General features: G+C 30.9%; 2 non-coding genes across 2 annotated transcripts; both read left to right on the forward strand.

Annotated features, from left to right (window-relative positions):
• The first annotated feature begins 10,060 nt into the window (after positions 1–10,060).
• Positions 10,061–10,133, forward strand: TRNAK-CUU (transfer RNA lysine (anticodon CUU)). The gene has a single exon. It is a non-coding gene; the product is annotated as a tRNA-Lys (tRNA).
• Positions 10,134–22,183: 12,050 nt separating this feature from the next.
• TRNAK-CUU (transfer RNA lysine (anticodon CUU)) lies at positions 22,184–22,256 on the forward strand. The gene has a single exon. It is a non-coding gene; the product is annotated as a tRNA-Lys (tRNA).
• Positions 22,257–22,747: the final 491 nt, after the last annotated feature.

The following is a 22,747-nucleotide window of genomic DNA, read 5'->3' on the forward strand; positions in this document are numbered from 1 at the left end:
TTTTAGATATTAGTTCTAAATTCTCTTCTTTTTCCTATCTTATTCTTCTATGGATTAAATCCTATCTTGTTTTTTCACATTAGTGGCTATTCACCTATCCTTATCTTTGATAAATGTTAATTTTTTTGGATAGTTTTATATTATAATAGATTAATATTATAGATAAAATTCTTTTTGATTTTTTTTTACTAAGTCGTTCTAGATGGCGGCCATGTATGAATCATCAAATTGTTTTATTTTTAATTTCAGAACAAAAAAATGCACTCTTATTGCTATAAAAAATAACTTAAAATTAGACAAGTGTATAAATCTTAGATGAAGAGAGAAAAGAGATTATTGTAGGAATATGGTTCTTTTTAGGATTTCTTGTACAATTTTTGAGACTCAATAGATTTTTTGAGAGTTGGATATCATTTCAGCTTGCCAATTAATAGAAACTGGTAACATCTTTTTGATAAGTGGATTAATTGACCAAAGATTTAAGAAGCTTGCTTTTAGTCTAATTTGTGACAAAACTTCCTATTGAGGCTATAATACTAAGACCATGTTTTAGCACTATCTTTTGAGCACAATTCACACATCCTTTAGCCAACATGTATAGAAGACTCATGGAATTGGACAAATGTGAAAGCTAATACTATAGTAGTATTTATATTTAGTGCAGTAGTAGGAAATATAATGATTATAAAATATTTCTTAAATATAACAAAATGGAGTTTGTGGAAGAACAAATAGTTGATTTTAATGATCTTATTTTGCTTTCTATACAAGATATATGGTATGGATTCTTAAAAAGCAATGCTTAGTTTGGAATTGATTTTTTTTTTCTTCTTTTTATTACTATTATTATCATTATTATTATTAATTCAAACAAGAAGTTGAGCTTAATCATCCTTATTTGTCAAAGCCAGTTTAGAGGTTTGAAGATGAAATCTCTAGATTTTGAAGAACCAATGATTGTAAAGAGTCCGGCAAACCTTGGCTCTTTATTTGTTTTTCTGATTTATGCTTTAATCTTCAAAGTTTTGCTTTTGAGGTATGGTTGTTATTTTAATTAATTAATTTATTTTTGCATGTCATGCTTTGGCTACTTGAAGCCATGGAATTGCCGCAAATTGAAGTATAAATATTGTGGTTGTAGAAATAGCTATGGTTTTTTATTTTTTTATTTTTTATTTTTTTGTTTTGTTTCTTTTAGTTTTGTATTTCAAGTTGGATGTACTGAAAGAATATTTTTATTTGAATGTAAATATAAATTTACTATATAGTTTAATATTTTTAAATTAATATATTTATTTTATTTATAAATAACAAAGATAAATCTTTTTTGATATGTGAGGACTATTGAAAAGTTTTGAAGATCACCTTGAAGAATACATGTTTTATAGCTTTGATTTCAAGAAGTTTTTATCAATTTTCTTAAGTTATATCAATACAAAAATTTATTTATATGGATTATATGTTTTTATATACAATAAATTAAAATGTTTGAAAACTAGATTTTGATTAAGGTTTAAATATTTTAAATATAATATCTTATCTATCTTATTTATAAATTGTGAAAAACATAAACTTTTTGTAATTGTTACTTAGGTAATATGAATACATAGAAGTATATAAAAATAGATTAATTTGATAATATCTTCTAAATATGCTTCCTTAAAGCTTTATACATGCTACTTTGAATTTAGATGTATTTGTAGTTTATTGGTAGGTTTGAAACCTAGTTAACAAATAAATCACATTTGACATGTATCGATAGCTTGCTGAATAAGCCAACTTTGTGGCGCCTATATAGGAAACTTGCCTTGCAAATTAAAATACATGTTGTATAAAATCATTATATTTTGAAGGTCCTAAAGAACATTGCCATGTACTTCTTAAGTAGGTAGTATATATGGAAGCAAGAGTAAAGTCTTTGTCTCTCTTATCAATTCCTTTCTTGCTTCTATTTTAGTTTTAAGAGTCTCTAATTTCCTTGTCTTTTGGCAATAGCCATTCTAATTTTTTTTTTTTTTTAATATATATCTACTTTTCTATTTCTATTTTGTCATACTTCTTTGAATAAGTGTCACTTATTTATTTGCTTTCATCAAGTTGTTATCCTTTACAAATTGAAAAGAATATACTTATAATATCAAAACTTTATCTTTTCTTGATTAAGAGTGAATAATCCTTTTTTCTTGTTAAGACATAAGCTTATTAGAAGTTGCGGATTATCTTTTTTAAAATTGATATTGGTTTTAGTATTTTTTTTTATTCTCAAGTTTTGTCTTTTACTTATCTCGAGCAATATTAGATATCTCTTTTGTTTTAAGTATTATTATAATAGAACTTATCAAAATGAAGATCGCAATGGTAAAAATACAAGAACAATTGAGGAAATTAATGCATTCAATGTATGTTTTTTTTTTTTTTTTTTCTGTTATATATATATTTTTCATATTGTATTCTATTTTGGATTTGTATATCATATTGTATTTTGGAGCTATATAGTGTACTATATTATATATTATGTATGATTTGATATTTGATATAATATTCATGTTTATATGTATATAATGTTTTTTTGTATAATATTAGAATATTGAATAATTAAGATTTTTTTAGATTCTTCTAAAATATTAAAAAGAGGCCACTTTGATGCTTCTAAGATATCTTCTAAAATTAGAATTTTTTAATCAAATTCTTATATTTAACTATGTTTTATCTACTAACTCTATTTTATTTTTATTTAGTATATTCTACACTCATCTTCAAGTATTAATTGCCAATTGACACTCCTATTGCATTCTATTGTCCTAAAAAAACCTATGAATTGATTTGATAATTCACACTTCATTCTTGTCAATGCTTTTTTAGTCTTTAGTCTTATTTCAAGATTCTTTGATTTTCTTATATTTAGCAGTGGCCTTTCTAGTTTCAATATTATATTAATTTTGAATATATATATATATATATATATATATATATATATCTACCCTTTTTAAGTGACATAAGAATATATTGATTTTTATTTTTATTTTTATTTTTTTTCTTTGATTCATATCGTTTACACTTACACTACTAAAATTTGTATTATGTCTAAATGCACAATTTTAAAGTATACTATTAGGTTGTATGCATTTTGAATTAATGTACGGACAAAAGCCAGTAATGCCAATAGAAGAAATAGTGTTTGCACAAAGGATGTTGCCTTGGAAGGGTGATTTTAATAAAAAAATACAGCTTTTAGGATTACACATTCAACAATTAGAAAGATGACCTAAAGATATTGAAATAAAAATAGAGAATTTAAAAGAAGAAAGGAAAAAGAATAAAGAAATATTTGATAAAACACATCAACTATGGCACAAGGCAATTGAAGAAAGTGATTGGGTTTTAGTCAATGATAATAGTTTAGATAATCAACATAATACATTACAAATATTTTCTAAACATTGAATAAGACCATATATTGTTATAGAAGTTTATATCAATAGTACATACTTATAACAAGAACTTAATAGAATAAAATTGAAGATATTTATAGCAAGCAAGCAAGTTAAATTAGTTAAGAAAAGAAGTATATGTACTTATTTTGTTAAAGGAAATTTATTAAATAATATCAAAATAAAAGTCAAGGACCAAATTAAAGATCAAGAATTTGACTAAGATGAAGAACATCTTATACTAATATATTAAAAGAATTGATACATGCTAGAGGATACACAAGTTTAAGAGGGCGGATGTTATGTTGTAACATGGTTATTAGAAGCAAATTATCTAAGAAGCATAAATAATAATCAAGGAGGTAGTAAAATTGATATATAACAATATCACTCTTTTACAAAATGGACTTCTATTTACTTTGTATGGCTATAAATAAGACAAAATCAAATAGATAAGAAAAATAACTAATATAGGCATTTTTAAAAAATAATTAAAAATACTTCATAGAAAACATTCTCTGAAGTAATGAAGAATTGATATTTAGAGAGGACTAATTGTGAACCAAAGCCAAAATCAAAACTCATGGTACAAAACCACACATCTATGGAAATTTTAGAGTTTTTAGATTGATTAAAAAGTGAGATTTGAAAGAAAACTAAAAGAAGGTTCTTTAAGCTATGTTTTTGAGTGATTTGAGTTTTTAATGACTTTTTATAGGCTTTTCAAAGTTAACATTCTTTTGCAATGACTTTGGATTTTTGAGAAATACAAAACTTTTATACTTTAAAAAAATATTTTGAAATCGGTAGATGATCTATGCTTAAAATTTTGTAATTGAATGATTTTTATTGTATTAAATTTGTATTATAAGTTTGAATCTGATTTAAAGTTTTATTTAAAGGTTATCAAAAGTTAAATATATTAGGATCTTAGAAATTAGAGTTTAAAAGATTAGTGAGGGTTTCTGAGATTTATAACAATGTGCTGCTTAATTGAAATAAAAATTTTGCAAAATATTAATAGACTTAATTTTCAATAACAATAAAAAGTTTTAAAGTCATTAAAAAAGGAAATTTAAGAGGTATTGAGGCTAGGATATTGTCATCAAGGTTGAAAAAAGAGGCTAATCAATATCCAAGTTGACTTTGGGATTTATCTTTTATTTATTAAGTTTGATCTTTTTAAAACTTTTTGTACTTGTTTTTAACATAATAATTGTCAATTAGACAAATTTTGAGTCAAAATATATGATTAAATTAATTACTGAGATTTCAACTAGCTCTAGGATTGATTAAGAGTTTATTTAAGATTTAGGATTATATTAAGATTTGATTTAGGATTTAAGATTTTATTAATATTTGATTAAAGTTTTTTTTAGGATTTATAATTTAATCAAGATTTCATTAAGAATTTTTAAGGATTTGATTTAAGGTTTAAAATTTTATTAAGATTTGATTTAAGATTTAGGATTTGATTAGGATTTAATTAATATTTATTTAGAATTTATTTATAATTTCTATATATTTAAAATTTTTAAAGATTTTAAAAAATATATATTTAAGATTTCTTTATGTTCTTTTATAATTTTTTAAGATCTCAATTAGATTTGATTTAGATTTGATAAGAATTCTTAAGCTTTAATTGAGATTTATTTAGTATTTTGTTAAAATTTTTAGAAACTTATTGTTGCAATTTCCAATTTGTCTTCCACACCTAAGTGCCTAATGTATTTTGAAGCAAGTCTTTATATTATACAATGCTATGAATCTATTAGAGGTTTATTTGAAGTTTAAGGATGGATTAAGATCATTTTCTTTTATTATATCCTCTAAGTCATGGATTTGAGTGCCATCAACATTCACCCTATAAACATCTTTGTAATTGATGTCTTCTACTAAAGTTGCTAAATCCACCTTCCATTCATTGTATTACTAAGTGGCAAAATCCTCTATAAAATTAATGGTCATAACTTCATCTAGACTTGACCTAAAATGATTTTTCAACTATTAAATGAACTCTTTGTCATCTTTCCAATTGTATAATTCAAAATCCATACATCATAGTGGAATAGGATTGATAATACTCAAATATATTACTTCTTTAGTTTCTAAATTGGTAAATTTCACCTTCTTCTTTAAACGTTTCTTTGGTTGTGGGCTTAGATGCTCATCTTTCAAAGAATGTGATGAAGTTTGGCTTCAAGTCACTTCTTTAAATACTTTTCATATAAGCTACTATTTAAGCCTTAAACCTCTAATGTCTCTTAATGTCAATACTAGTTTCAAGACTTTTATTTATTGTTAGAAAAACCATCAACACCTAAAATATTGTTATGTCTTCTTTGATCTTCTTCAAATCATTCCACAAATCATAAGACAATGTTTTATCTTCACTCTTCAATTGTGATGAAGAATTCAATTCAAGAACCAAAATTCTAAGCCTTTTTTAATCTTTTTTAGAAGAAACTTCTCTTGTGCATATATCTTCTCTTATTTTTTTTGTAACCTAATTGGCATGGCTTCTAAAATTTAAAGTAATTCCTTGGAAGCTTTGATATTTTTCATTGCTTCTTTAGTGGTTTTATTGAAGTCTAAAAAATAAAAAGAATCTTCAAAAGTGCTTTTATTTTCAATTGAAGTAGGAAGAAGAAGACTAGTGTATCTAGATCTTATCATAACTACTAAAACTAGCATATTATTTTATTATTTTCCTATATAAAAAGCTTCTTAATAAAAGATGTAATTTTTATAAAAGAAAGAAGGTTGATCCTTTGTGAATTATGGATTTTATTTTTTATTAGATATTTTTAAATATTTCACATCTTATCAATTTTGGTTATGATTTTATTGGCTATATTGATTTTGTTCCAAATTCAAAGGAATAAATTCCTTCTTGGTATTTAAACTCAATAGAAGATGTAGGTTATGAAGATTATTATTATAATCATAGAAACAATTGAAGGATTTTATTGCATTGTCAAAACTAGGATTTCTTGTCTCTTTGATATTATCCTAAGCTTGTTGTTGATAAAATATTTTAATAAATGTTTTAAAGAAACTATCTTATCACATTGCCTATATACCTCCGTGAGGTGATTACTTCCACAATTTCTAAACACAACTCAATTTTCAATCCAACAACTAATAAGTGGGTGTTTCTTGCCACAAAGATGGTATACTTCTTGTCTTTATCTTTTTTGGTTTTTAAAAAGCTTGATTAGGATACTCATAGCCTTATAGATGAAAATTGGACCACACATTGACTTGGTTTCTATAAAAGAAAACATAAGATTATTGCCTTCCAATATTTTGTTGAAGCCTTTGAGATATAGAACAAAATTGGCTAATATGACTTGATTGGCTGCATTGAGTGCACTAAAATCTTAAAGTGTGTACACTTGATTCTTTAGGTGGTAGAGCTTGGTTGAAATTTTGATTTTTGAGCAACAAGATTTAATTTTTCTTGCAACACCTTTACTTGATGTGCAAGTTGATATTAAAATTTCTTTTGATTTTGAAAGACTTCATTTTTAATCTCTTCCTTCTACCTATTTATGTTGTTTGGATAAGTAAGTTTTAAAATGCTAGGTGAAAACCTAATCTCTAAAGGTGAAGGATAGTAGTCCAAAGATTGGAAATAATTGCCACTCAATCTATGAAAATGTCCTTGCGGACTTCTTATGTTTTAGCCATTGACAAATATGAAACTAAAGATCTTATGGTCTTTCTTCTTTTACATCCTTTTTTATTGTTGATCAATCTCTTTAATCACCTTTATTATCTTTGTTTAGCATCTTTTAGATGTTTTGGTTGCATCTTTAAGATCTTCCTATTAATACTTTCATTATTGAATCCTTGGATAAAGAAATGAACAAAGGTATTGTTTGTGAAGAAAGTTTCTACAGACCTAATGACTACTAATTCAAATCGCTTAGTTTATGTGGAAATTATTTCTCATTTTTCTTGTCTCAAAGAAGAAAGAGCCATTAGGACATTATTTTGCCCTATTTTTGATTCGAACTTTTCTAATAATGCTCTTATTAGCATGTTTTAGTTCTTAAAGATTTAAGGAGTAGTTCTTATACCATTTATAGGCTCTATCTTTTAAGATACTTGAAAACCATACCAAGTAGTATCCAAAGTTTGTTATTAAATGTAGAGTAAGAGGTTCTACAAAAATTTCTACATGTGCTAATGAATCATCATTTTTAGTGTCTTTAAAATTGAAAACATTATGTTGCATGAGAATTGTTTATAATCCCTTCAAAATCACAATTAATAGAGTCTTTGATTAAACCAAGGGATCTATAGGAATAGCATTAGAAAAAAGCTTCCTTTTATAACCTATTATAGATGAATTGAGTCTTGACTCTTCTCCTTCTTTGTTTATTTCTACAAAGAAATTAAAAGATTTTAGGTCCTCTTCTTCTTGCTCAACTACTTGGTTTGAATCTAAATCAACCAAATTGATGACAAAGAAGTCTTGTTGGTTTCTAGATAGGTTTTGATTATTCAAACATTGGACCTCAATTCTACTATGGTTGGAAATACGTTTTCAAATAACCTTCTTAGAGTTGTTTTTGGATAAGGTTAATTTTAATTGTTTGGATCTAACAAAACAATGCATTTAGCATAATTAAATATATAACGATCAACTTAGACATTCAACTTTAAAAGACCAATCACCTAAAGTTAATTTAATTTAATCGCTTGGTTCATCCACCTCAAATCCATTAAAAATACCTTCTAATACAAAAAAGAAAAAAAAAAAAAAAAAAAAAAAAAAAAACACAAAACACAAAACACAAAACACAAAACAAAACAAAACAAAACAAAAACTCACCTATTTCTATTACCTATGAAATTGTCCTATAATAAGGGATATATTATATTCAAACAATAAACCAAACCTTTCACAATTCATTATTTTATGTTGTATTGTTGTTTTCAACATTGATATTAGTACTTTATAATTTAATCATACAACTATCTCAATCAATGTCTAGCTTGTAAAATCCAATAAATTCAAGTGTTCACATTTATGTCAACCCATGCATTTGTAAAAATATGCAAATTAGGATATAGAAACCATAACTTTGTTGTATAACAAGATTATAAATTACAATAATAAAAAACAACATAATAAATACAAATTTGACTTTAAAAGTTTGATAATCATTGGAAATGTGACCCAACAACCAAAAACTTTATATGACCAAATAAACTATATATGTTTTGACAAAAGCCTTAGCAAGATTCAAAGGATTTATATATAAACCATGTATAACTTAAATCATCAATCTATTGATCACCAACACTCACCTCTTCTGGCCTCCGTGATCCTCCGTGATCCTTGACCACCGTTTAACATTTGTTCCGTCGTTGTTGTTTGCTTTGCTCCACTTTGGTGTCTTTCTACGTCCAAATTTCTAATTGCCCTTTCCACCTCATCGCTGGCTCCTCGTACTACTTCTAATTTCTCATACTTCAGCACCCAACATAGAACCCCTGGTTCGATCACCTCGCACAACCGCTCACCCACTGTTCAGATCACACACCTCCCTCTCCAAGAAAAAGGAAAAGAAAAAGGCACCCGATGTCTCGATTTCGACCCAAACACGCTTTATTCATTTGCTAGACTTGTGTATGCACTCCTGACCCAATTGTTCGGCTTGCTTCTAGCCCAGATCTCTTTCAGCTGTTCTCACTCTAACCACCTCTCTGTTCAGCTCTTGCGATGCTCACAGTATTCTCGTACGAAGGGAGTCGACGGTTCGAAGGGAATCGCGCGATAGTGGAGTTAGCGACCCGATTCGGTACTCACGCAGCACCATCCGGTGGAATCCGCAGCGAGGCTGACTCCCGTGCGTGCCGCACTGCACGACGAGACCAAATGCGCATGGCCCATGCCATTCATGCAGAGGGCGGCGTGTGATGTCCCGTTGCGCCAGTGGAACTTCATGGCGTGATCAGGGTCATTCGAGGCGAAGTACGTTGACCAGCACGATGCCTTCAATCTGAACGAGAGCCTGTGAGCAGCGGCTCAGTTTTCACGCAGGAAGCCGAGCATGTCAACGAATGTCCCGCAGCGACTGGAAACGCAAGGCGCGCAACCGGCGGCTGTCCAGTGGGAGGCTGGAGCGGGGGACATTGGGAGGAAGTGAGAGCCGTGGGCCGTGGAGCACCTCCGCCCCGGCAATTGAAGGGTTCGAGAGCGTGGTGTGCGTCAGCTGTGGTGGCGATCGGTGAAGGGCGCATTGCAAGCGCTGCATGTTGCGGGATGGATGGATGGCTGGCTGGTCGGGGGTTGCTCCGACCGATGGATCCGGTTAAGTGTAGAGCGCAGTGAGGAGGTCATTCCGGATGCACGCGGGCAGCGGCAGCGGTGGTGGGATCGCAGGGACACGGTCAGTGGGGCAGCTGGGGCTGCTAGGGAGGTTGGATTGCGTTTAGAGCGGCGTGTGGGCAGGGGCAAGGGGAAGGCTGGAGGTTTGAGTTGCGGTTGCGCGCGAACTTGGACGCGGAAGGGGTGCAGGGTGCGCGGCGCAGCGATAAGTGGCATTGGGAAGCGGGGCGGTCAACGGGTGGCGGGTCAGGCGAAATGCCGGCCCCGGCACGGGAACCGAGATGCCGTCCTAGCTCAGTTGGTAGAGCGCAAGGCTCTTAACCTTGTGGTCCAGGGTTCGAGCCCCTGGGGTGGCGGGTGACTAGTAATATTTTTCCTTTTTGTCTTCACCCGACCCCCGCTTTTGCACTCACCCTCCCTCTTCTCATCCCCCTTTCGTGCCCGACGCGACGCCCTTGCTGGGTGCTGCGACCCCTGTCCCTGGGCAAAACCTGGTGCGCACCGCTCTGCCGTGCTACCCATTCACCCCCACCAACGTCACACCTACTGCCCAGCACTGCCATGCCGCTTCTGCTCACAATCAGAGCCCATGGCAGGCCGGCCCCTCACTGTCCTTCGCACACCTCAGCTCACACTGGGACGTGCCCTTGACTCTGGATCTCGATACCCCCGCCACTTACATGGTTGGCCTGGAACGTAACCACCCTCAAGAGTCACCTGCTTGCGACGCCCCAAATCAAAATGAGGGCCGTCGCAGGTCGTGGGACCTGGCCCGCCTTTGGAAGCACGGATATGAGTGGCACGGTGGTAGCACAACCATTCCAAATCAGAGTGCTTGAGTGTTTGAAGGATGCATGGCAGTGATGTGAGTTGGTCATTAGGGACTAATGTAGGAGTTAATTTTTAGAAAAGGAAATTAAATAGTAGAAACTACATTGGCATGAAAAAACAAAAAATAAAATTCATAGGAGTTTCTTCAACAACTATTCTATTTCAAGTGCTTCTAATGATATGGCCAATAATGTAACATATATTAAGGTGTATTACCTATGAGATGTATAGTTAAAAAGCATGTTATTAATAGTCTTGAATTTTGTAGCAAATCTGGTTTAAATAGAACCATGGACTTTAGTTAGATATTCTAACAACCAAATTCTTTTATGAACAAATTATCACTAGGTTTGGATGTTCCAAAATCTTGATTAGTGATAGAGGCAAACATTTTCTAAATGAGGTGATAAAAGACTTGATTTTAAGGTTTCAAATCAACTATGGGAAGGCCACCTCCTATCACCCCCAAACCAATGGTCACATGGAAAGGATCAATCAAACCTTGGTAAACATCCTTAAAAAGACCATTACTACTTCCAAAAGGAATTGAGATATCAAGCTTCTAGTAGCCTTGTGGGCCTAGAGGACCACTTTTAAGGTGACAACTCATGCCACTTTTTTTTCTTTTTTCTTTCTTAATTTATGGCATAAAAGCCATTTTGTCTATTGAATTTGAAATCCCTTCTTTTCAAATTGCCTTGCCAAAAAGATTGTCACATAAACAATCTTTAGTGGATTGCTTGGAATGTCTTGAAGTTTTAAATGAGGCCAAGAGAAAGAATGCACAACACAAAGAGGCTATATAGAGAAGAAGTAAAATAGCCTTTGACAAGAAGCACACAATTAGAACTCTTAGGGTTAGGATGTTGGTATTCCTACAAGATGTTAGGTGACTACATTTCCTTGAAACTTTTGATGCCTTATAGTTGGATCCTTATATTGTAAAAGAAGTCTTCTCAAACAATTCAATATGGTTGCAAACCCTGAATGGTGAAGCTTTTCCTACTAGGACTTTTAGAAGTAGGTGTCAAGAGTGTAGTATGTGATTTTAATCACCTACAAGAAAAAAAACATTCTATTCCATAGCATCACCTTTAATCAAGGCTCTAGTATACAAAACTATATTACTTTCTTTCATTCATTCTACAATCAAAGACAATCCACATGGAGGAAAGAATTCAAATTAAAATTGATTATGACAACTTAGTAGAGTAAAATAATAATGATAAAATAGATTGTTTAATTAGAAAGTTTGTCATAGTTTACATCCAAGGGTTGTAAAAGAGTTGGCCATATGAGAAGTCTTCTTTTTAGTGAGCTTGATTTAAATCCGGCTAAACAAAGACCTATTGAAAGAGCTAGCATTAATAAAAGAAATGCCAACTATAAAAAATCCAAGGATATGTAGGTCTTTAAGGCTTGAAAAGTATATACTTTGTTATATAAGGAGGATTTTTATGATACGATCTTTTTGGTTTAGTTTTATGCTTTTTTTTTTTTTTTTTTTTTTCTAATTTTTATTTTTATATTTTAGATATTAGTTCTAAATTCTCTTCTTTTTCCTATCTTATTCTTCTATGGATTAAATCCTATCTTGTTTTTTCACATTAGTGGCTATTCACCTATCCTTATCTTTGATAAATGTTAATTTTTTTGGATAGTTTTATATTATAATAGATTAATATTATAGATAAAATTCTTTTTGATTTTTTTTTACTAAGTCGTTCTAGATGGCGGCCATGTATGAATCATCAAATTGTTTTATTTTTAATTTCAGAACAAAAAAATGCACTCTTATTGCTATAAAAAATAACTTAAAATTAGACAAGTGTATAAATCTTAGATGAAGAGAGAAAAGAGATTATTGTAGGAATATGGTTCTTTTTAGGATTTCTTGTACAATTTTTGAGACTCAATAGATTTTTTGAGAGTTGGATATCATTTCAGCTTGCCAATTAATAGAAACTGGTAACATCTTTTTGATAAGTGGATTAATTGACCAAAGATTTAAGAAGCTTGCTTTTAGTCTAATTTGTGACAAAACTTCCTATTGAGGCTATAATACTAAGACCATGTTTTAGCACTATCTTTTGAGCACAATTCACACATCCTTTAGCCAACATGTATAGAAGACTCATGGAATTGGACAAATGTGAAAGCTAATACTATAGTAGTATTTATATTTAGTGCAGTAGTAGGAAATATAATGATTATAAAATATTTCTTAAATATAACAAAATGGAGTTTGTGGAAGAACAAATAGTTGATTTTAATGATCTTATTTTGCTTTCTATACAAGATATATGGTATGGATTCTTAAAAAGCAATGCTTAGTTTGGAATTGATTTTTTTTTTCTTCTTTTTATTACTATTATTATCATTATTATTATTAATTCAAACAAGAAGTTGAGCTTAATCATCCTTATTTGTCAAAGCCAGTTTAGAGGTTTGAAGATGAAATCTCTAGATTTTGAAGAACCAATGATTGTAAAGAGTCCGGCAAACCTTGGCTCTTTATTTGTTTTTCTGATTTATGCTTTAATCTTCAAAGTTTTGCTTTTGAGGTATGGTTGTTATTTTAATTAATTAATTTATTTTTGCATGTCATGCTTTGGCTACTTGAAGCCATGGAATTGCCGCAAATTGAAGTATAAATATTGTGGTTGTAGAAATAGCTATGGTTTTTTATTTTTTTATTTTTTATTTTTTTGTTTTGTTTCTTTTAGTTTTGTATTTCAAGTTGGATGTACTGAAAGAATATTTTTATTTGAATGTAAATATAAATTTACTATATAGTTTAATATTTTTAAATTAATATATTTATTTTATTTATAAATAACAAAGATAAATCTTTTTTGATATGTGAGGACTATTGAAAAGTTTTGAAGATCACCTTGAAGAATACATGTTTTATAGCTTTGATTTCAAGAAGTTTTTATCAATTTTCTTAAGTTATATCAATACAAAAATTTATTTATATGGATTATATGTTTTTATATACAATAAATTAAAATGTTTGAAAACTAGATTTTGATTAAGGTTTAAATATTTTAAATATAATATCTTATCTATCTTATTTATAAATTGTGAAAAACATAACTTTTTGTAATTGTTACTTAGGTAATATGAATACATAGAAGTATATAAAAATAGATTAATTTGATAATATCTTCTAAATATGCTTCCTTAAAGCTTTATACATGCTACTTTGAATTTAGATGTATTTGTAGTTTATTGGTAGGTTTGAAACCTAGTTAACAAATAAATCACATTTGACATGTATCGATAGCTTGCTGAATAAGCCAACTTTGTGGCGCCTATATAGGAAACTTGCCTTGCAAATTAAAATACATGTTGTATAAAATCATTATATTTTGAAGGTCCTAAAGAACATTGCCATGTACTTCTTAAGTAGGTAGTATATATGGAAGCAAGAGTAAAGTCTTTGTCTCTCTTATCAATTCCTTTCTTGCTTCTATTTTAGTTTTAAGAGTCTCTAATTTCCTTGTCTTTTGGCAATAGCCATTCTAATTTTTTTTTTTTTTTAATATATATCTACTTTTCTATTTCTATTTTGTCATACTTCTTTGAATAAGTGTCACTTATTTATTTGCTTTCATCAAGTTGTTATCCTTTACAAATTGAAAAGAATATACTTATAATATCAAAACTTTATCTTTTCTTGATTAAGAGTGAATAATCCTTTTTTCTTGTTAAGACATAAGCTTATTAGAAGTTGCGGATTATCTTTTTTAAAATTGATATTGGTTTTAGTATTTTTTTTTATTCTCAAGTTTTGTCTTTTACTTATCTCGAGCAATATTAGATATCTCTTTTGTTTTAAGTATTATTATAATAGAACTTATCAAAATGAAGATCGCAATGGTAAAAATACAAGAACAATTGAGGAAATTAATGCATTCAATGTATGTTTTTTTTTTTTTTTTTTTTTTTTTTTTTTTCTGTTATATATATATTTTTCATATTGTATTCTATTTTGGATTTGTATATCATATTGTATTTTGGAGCTATATAGTGTACTATATTATATATTATGTATGATTTGATATTTGATATAATATTCATGTTTATATGTATATAATGTTTTTTTGTATAATATTAGAATATTGAATAATTAAGATTTTTTTAGATTCTTCTAAAATATTAAAAAGAGGCCACTTTGATGCTTCTAAGATATCTTCTAAAATTAGAATTTTTTAATCAAATTCTTATATTTAACTATGTTTTATCTACTAACTCTATTTTATTTTTATTTAGTATATTCTACACTCATCTTCAAGTATTAATTGCCAATTGACACTCCTATTGCATTCTATTGTCCTAAAAAAACCTATGAATTGATTTGATAATTCACACTTCATTCTTGTCAATGCTTTTTTAGTCTTTAGTCTTATTTCAAGATTCTTTGATTTTCTTATATTTAGCAGTGGCCTTTCTAGTTTCAATATTATATTAATTTTATATATATATATATATATATATATATATATATATATATATATCTACCCTTTTTAAGTGACATAAGAATATATTGATTTTTATTTTTATTTTTATTTTTTTTCTTTGATTCATATCGTTTACACTTACACTACTAAAATTTGTATTATGTCTAAATGCACAATTTTAAAGTATACTATTAGGTTGTATGCATTTTGAATTAATGTACGGACAAAAGCCAGTAATGCCAATAGAAGAAATAGTGTTTGCACAAAGGATGTTGCCTTGGAAGGGTGATTTTAATAAAAAAATACAGCTTTTAGGATTACACATTCAACAATTAGAAAGATGACCTAAAGATATTGAAATAAAAATAGAGAATTTAAAAGAAGAAAGGAAAAAGAATAAAGAAATATTTGATAAAACACATCAACTATGGCACAAGGCAATTGAAGAAAGTGATTGGGTTTTAGTCAATGATAATAGTTTAGATAATCAACATAATACATTACAAATATTTTCTAAACATTGAATAAGACCATATATTGTTATAGAAGTTTATATCAATAGTACATACTTATAACAAGAACTTAATAGAATAAAATTGAAGATATTTATAGCAAGCAAGCAAGTTAAATTAGTTAAGAAAAGAAGTATATGTACTTATTTTGTTAAAGGAAATTTATTAAATAATATCAAAATAAAAGTCAAGGACCAAATTAAAGATCAAGAATTTGACTAAGATGAAGAACATCTTATACTAATATATTAAAAGAATTGATACATGCTAGAGGATACACAAGTTTAAGAGGGCGGATGTTATGTTGTAACATGGTTATTAGAAGCAAATTATCTAAGAAGCATAAATAATAATCAAGGAGGTAGTAAAATTGATATATAACAATATCACTCTTTTACAAAATGGACTTCTATTTACTTTGTATGGCTATAAATAAGACAAAATCAAATAGATAAGAAAAATAACTAATATAGGCATTTTTAAAAATAATTAAAAATACTTCATAGAAAACATTCTCTGAAGTAATGAAGAATTGATATTTAGAGAGGACTAATTGTGAACCAAAGCCAAAATCAAAACTCATGGTACAAAACCACACATCTATGGAAATTTTAGAGTTTTTAGATTGATTAAAAAGTGAGATTTGAAAGAAAACTAAAAGAAGGTTCTTTAAGCTATGTTTTTGAGTGATTTGAGTTTTTAATGACTTTTTATAGGCTTTTCAAAGTTAACATTCTTTTGCAATGACTTTGGATTTTTGAGAAATACAAAACTTTTATACTTTAAAAAAATATTTTGAAATCGGTAGATGATCTATGCTTAAAATTTTGTAATTGAATGATTTTTATTGTATTAAATTTGTATTATAAGTTTGAATCTGATTTAAAGTTTTATTTAAAGGTTATCAAAAGTTAAATATATTAGGATCTTAGAAATTAGAGTTTAAAAGATTAGTGAGGGTTTCTGAGATTTATAACAATGTGCTGCTTAATTGAAATAAAAATTTTGCAAAATATTAATAGACTTAATTTTCAATAACAATAAAAAGTTTTAAAGTCATTAAAAAAGGAAATTTAAGAGGTATTGAGGCTAGGATATTGTCATCAAGGTTGAAAAAGAGGCTAATCAATATCCAAGTTGACTTTGGGATTTATCTTTTATTTATTAAGTTTGATCTTTTAAAACTTTTTGTACTTGTTTTTAACATAATAATTGTCAATTAGACAAATTTTGAGTCAAAATATATGATTAAATTAATTACTGAGATTTCAACTAGCTCTAGGATTGATTAAGAGTTTATTTAAGATTTAGGATTATATTAAGATTTGATTTAGGATTTAAGATTTTATTAATATTTGATTAAAGTTTTTTTTAGGATTTATAATTTAATCAAGATTTCATTAAGAATTTTTAAGGATTTGATTTAAGGTTTAAAATTTTATTAAGATTTGATTTAAGATTTAGGATTTGATTAGGATTTAATTAATATTTATTTAGAATTTATTTATAATTTCTATATATTTAAAATTTTTAAAGATTTTAAAAAATATATATTTAAGATTTCTTTATGTTCTTTTATAATTTTTAAGATCTCAATTAGATTTGATTTAGATTTGATAAGAATTCTTAAGCTTTAATTGAGATTTATTTAGTATTTTGTTAAAATTTTTAGAAACTTATTGTTGCAATTTCCAATTTGTCTTCCACACCTAAGTGCCTAATGTATTTTGAAGCAAGTCTTTATATTATACAATGCTATGAATCTATTAGAGGTTTATTTGAAGTTTAAGGATGGATTAAGATCATTTTCTTTTATTATATCCTCTAAGTCATGGATTTGAGTGCCATCAACATTCACCCTATAAACATCTTTGTAATTGATGTCTTCTACTAAAGTTGCTAAATCCACCTTCCATTCATTGTATTACTAAGTGGCAAAATCCTCTATAAAATTAATGGTCATAACTTCATCTAGACTTGACCTAAAATGATTTTTCAACTATTAAATGAACTCTTTGTCATCTTTCCAATTGTATAATTCAAAATCCATACATCATAGTGGAATAGGATTGATAATACTCAAATATATTACTTCTTTAGTTTCTAAATTGGTAAATTTCACCTTCTTCTTTAAACGTTTCTTTGGTTGTGGGCTTAGATGCTCATCTTTCAAAGAATGTGATGAAGTTTGGCTTCAAGTCACTTCTTTAAATACTTTTCATATAAGCTACTATTTAAGCCTTAAACCTCTAATGTCTCTTAATGTCAATACTAGTTTCAAGACTTTTATTTATTGTTAGAAAAACCATCAACACCTAAAATATTGTTATGTCTTCTTTGATCTTCTTCAAATCATTCCACAAATCATAAGACAATGTTTTATCTTCACTCTTCAATTGTGATGAAGAATTCAATTCAAGAACCAAAATTCTAAGCCTTTTTAATCTTTTTAGAAGAAACTTCTCTTGTGCATATATCTTCTCTTATTTTTTTGTAACCTAATTGGCATGGCTTCTAAAATTTAAAGTAATTCCTTGGAAGCTTTGATATTTTTCATTGCTTCTTTAGTGGTTTTATTGAAGTCTAAAAATAAAAAGAATCTTCAAAAGTGCTTTTATTTTCAATTGAAGTAGGAAGAAGAAGACTAGTGTATCTAGATCTTATCATAACTACTAAAACTAGCATATTATTTTATTATTTTCCTATATAAAAGCTTCTTAATAAAAGATGTAATTTTTATAAAAGAAAGAAGGTTGATCCTTTGTGAATTATGGATTTTATTTTTTATTAGATATTTTTAAATATTTCACATCTTATCAATTTTGGTTATGATTTTATTGGCTATATTGATTTTGTTCCAAATTCAAAGGAATAAATTCCTTCTTGGTATTTAAACTCAATAGAAGATGTAGGTTATGAAGATTATTATTATAATCATAGAAACAATTGAAGGATTTTATTGCATTGTCAAAACTAGGATTTCTTGTCTCTTTGATATTATCCTAAGCTTGTTGTTGATAAAATATTTTAATAAATGTTTTAAAGAAACTATCTTATCACATTGCCTATATACCTCCGTGAGGTGATTACTTCCACAATTTCTAAACACAACTCAATTTTCAATCCAACAACTAATAAGTGGGTGTTTCTTGCCACAAAGATGGTATACTTCTTGTCTTTATCTTTTTGGTTTTTAAAAAGCTTGATTAGGATACTCATAGCCTTATAGATGAAAATTGGACCACACATTGACTTGGTTTCTATAAAAGAAAACATAAGATTATTGCCTTCCAATATTTTGTTGAAGCCTTTGAGATATAGAACAAAATTGGCTAATATGACTTGATTGGCTGCATTGAGTGCACTAAAATCTTAAAGTGTGTACACTTGATTCTTTAGGTGGTAGAGCTTGGTTGAAATTTTGATTTTTGAGCAACAAGATTTAATTTTTCTTGCAACACCTTTACTTGATGTGCAAGTTGATATTAAAATTTCTTTTGATTTTGAAAGACTTCATTTTTAATCTCTTCCTTCTACCTATTTATGTTGTTTGGATAAGTAAGTTTTAAAATGCTAGGTGAAAACCTAATCTCTAAAGGTGAAGGATAGTAGTCCAAAGATTGGAAATAATTGCCACTCAATCTATGAAAATGTCCTTGCGGACTTCTTATGTTTTAGCCATTGACAAATATGAAACTAAAGATCTTATGGTCTTTCTTCTTTTACATCCTTTTTTATTGTTGATCAATCTCTTTAATCACCTTTATTATCTTTGTTTAGCATCTTTTAGATGTTTTGGTTGCATCTTTAAGATCTTCCTATTAATACTTTCATTATTGAATCCTTGGATAAAGAAATGAACAAAGGTATTGTTTGTGAAGAAAGTTTCTACTGAGACCTAATGACTACTAATTCAAATCGCTTAGTTTATGTGGAAATTATTTCTCATTTTTCTTGTCTCAAAGAAGAAAGAGCCATTAGGACATTATTTTGCCCTATTTTTGATTCGAACTTTTCTAATAATGCTCTTATTAGCATGTTTTAGTTCTTAAAGATTTAAGGAGTAGTTCTTATACCATTTATAGGCTCTATCTTTTAAGATACTTGAAAACCATACCAAGTAGTATCCAAAGTTTGTTATTAAATGTAGAGTAAGAGGTTCTACAAAAATTTCTACATGTGCTAATGAATCATCATTTTTAGTGTCTTTAAAATTGAAAACATTATGTTGCATGAGAATTGTTTATAATCCCTTCAAAATCACAATTAATAGAGTCTTTGATTAAACCAAGGGATCTATAGGAATAGCATTAGAAAAAGCTTCCTTTTATAACCTATTATAGATGAATTGAGTCTTGACTCTTCTCCTTCTTTGTTTATTTCTACAAAGAAATTAAAAGATTTTAGGTCCTCTTCTTCTTGCTCAACTACTTGGTTTGAATCTAAATCAACCAAATTGATGACAAAGAAGTCTTGTTGGTTTCTAGATAGGTTTTGATTATTCAAACATTGGACCTCAATTCTACTATGGTTGGAAATACGTTTTCAAATAACCTTCTTAGAGTTGTTTTTGGATAAGGTTAATTTTAATTGTTTGGATCTAACAAAACAATGCATTTAGCATAATTAAATATATAACGATCAACTTAGACATTCAACTTTAAAAGACCAATCACCTAAAGTTAATTTAATTTAATCGCTTGGTTCATCCACCTCAAATCCATTAAAAATACCTTCTAATACAAAAAAGAAAAAAAAAAAAAACACAAAACACAAAACACAAAACACAAAACAAAACAAAACAAAAACTCACCTATTTCTATTACCTATGAAATTGTCCTATAATAAGGGATATATTATATTCAAACAATAAACCAAACCTTTCACAATTCATTATTTTATGTTGTATTGTTGTTTTCAACATTGATATTAGTACTTTATAATTTAATCATACAACTATCTCAATCAATGTCTAGCTTGTAAAATCCAATAAATTCAAGTGTTCACATTTATGTCAACCCATGCATTTGTAAAAATATGCAAATTAGGATATAGAAACCATAACTTTGTTGTATAACAAGATTATAAATTACAATAATAAAAAACAACATAATAAATACAAATTTGACTTTAAAAGTTTGATAATCATTGGAAATGTGACCCAACAACCAAAAACTTTATATGACCAAATAAACTATATATGTTTTGACAAAAGCCTTAGCAAGATTCAAAGGATTTATATATAAACCATGTATAACTTAAATCATCAATCTATTGATCACCAACACTCACCTCTTCTGGCCTCCGTGATCCTCCGTGATCCTTGACCACCGTTTAACATTTGTTCCGTCGTTGTTGTTTGCTTTGCTCCACTTTGGTGTCTTTCTACGTCCAAATTTCTAATTGCCCTTTCCACCTCATCGCTGGCTCCTCGTACTACTTCTAATTTCTCATACTTCAGCACCCAACATAGAACCCCTGGTTCGATCACCTCGCACAACCGCTCACCCACTGTTCAGATCACACACCTCCCTCTCCAAGAAAAAGGAAAAGAAAAAGGCACCCGATGTCTCGATTTCGACCCAAACACGCTTTATTCATTTGCTAGACTTGTGTATGCACTCCTGACCCAATTGTTCGGCTTGCTTCTAGCCCAGATCTCTTTCAGCTGTTCTCACTCTAACCACCTCTCTGTTCAGCTCTTGCGATGCTCACAGTATTCTCGTACGAAGGGAGTCGACGGTTCGAAGGGAATCGCGCGATAGTGGAGTTAGCGACCCGATTCGGTACTCACGCAGCACCATCCGGTGGAATCCGCAGCGAGGCTGACTCCCGTGCGTGCCGCACTGCACGACGAGACCAAATGCGCATGGCCCATGCCATTCATGCAGAGGGCGGCGTGTGATGTCCCGTTGCGCCAGTGGAACTTCATGGCGTGATCAGGGTCATTCGAGGCGAAGTACGTTGACCAGCACGATGCCTTCAATCTGAACGAGAGCCTGTGAGCAGCGGCTCAGTTTTCACGCAGGAAGCCGAGCATGTCAACGAATGTCCCGCAGCGACTGGAAACGCAAGGCGCGCAACCGGCGGCTGTCCAGTGGGAGGCTGGAGCGGGGACATTGGGAGGAAGTGAGAGCCGTGGGCCGTGGAGCACCTCCGCCCCGGCAATTGAAGGGTTCGAGAGCGTGGTGTGCGTCAGCTGTGGTGGCGATCGGTGAAGGGCGCATTGCAAGCGCTGCATGTTGCGGGATGGATGGATGGCTGGCTGGTCGGGGTTGCTCCGACCGATGGATCCGGTTAAGTGTAGAGCGCAGTGAGGAGGTCATTCCGGATGCACGCGGGCAGCGGCAGCGGTGGTGGGATCGCAGGGACACGGTCAGTGGGGCAGCTGGGGCTGCTAGGGAGGTTGGATTGCGTTTAGAGCGGCGTGTGGGCAGGGGCAAGGGGAAGGCTGGAGGTTTGAGTTGCGGTTGCGCGCGAACTTGGACGCGGAAGGGGTGCAGGGTGCGCGGCGCAGCGATAAGTGGCATTGGGAAGCGGGGCGGTCAACGGGTGGCGGGTCAGGCGAAATGCCGGCCCCGGCACGGGAACCGAGATGCCGTCCTAGCTCAGTTGGTAGAGCGCAAGGCTCTTAACCTTGTGGTCCAGGGTTCGAGCCCCTGGGGTGGCGGGTGACTAGTAATATTTTTCCTTTTTGTCTTCACCCGACCCCCGCTTTTGCACTCACCCTCCCTCTTCTCATCCCCTTTCGTGCCCGACGCGACGCCCTTGCTGGGTGCTGCGACCCCTGTCCCTGGGCAAAACCTGGTGCGCACCGCTCTGCCGTGCTACCCATTCACCCCCACCAACGTCACACCTACTGCCCAGCACTGCCATGCCGCTTCTGCTCACAATCAGAGCCCATGGCAGGCCGGCCCCTCACTGTCCTTCGCACACCTCAGCTCACACTGGGACGTGCCCTTGACTCTGGATCTCGATACCCCCGCCACTTACATGGTTGGCCTGGAACGTAACCACCCTCAAGAGTCACCTGCTTGCGACGCCCCAAATCAAAATGAGGGCCGTCGCAGGTCGTGGGACCTGGCCCGCCTTTGGAAGCACGGATATGAGTGGCACGGTGGTAGCACAACCATTCCAAATCAGAGTGCTTGAGTGTTTGAA

The sequence above is a fragment of the Physcomitrium patens genome, chromosome 24 (genome assembly GCF_059467195.1).
Source record: "Physcomitrium patens ecotype Gransden chromosome 24, ASM5946719v1, whole genome shotgun sequence".
NCBI lineage: Eukaryota > Viridiplantae > Streptophyta > Bryopsida > Funariales > Funariaceae > Physcomitrium > Physcomitrium patens.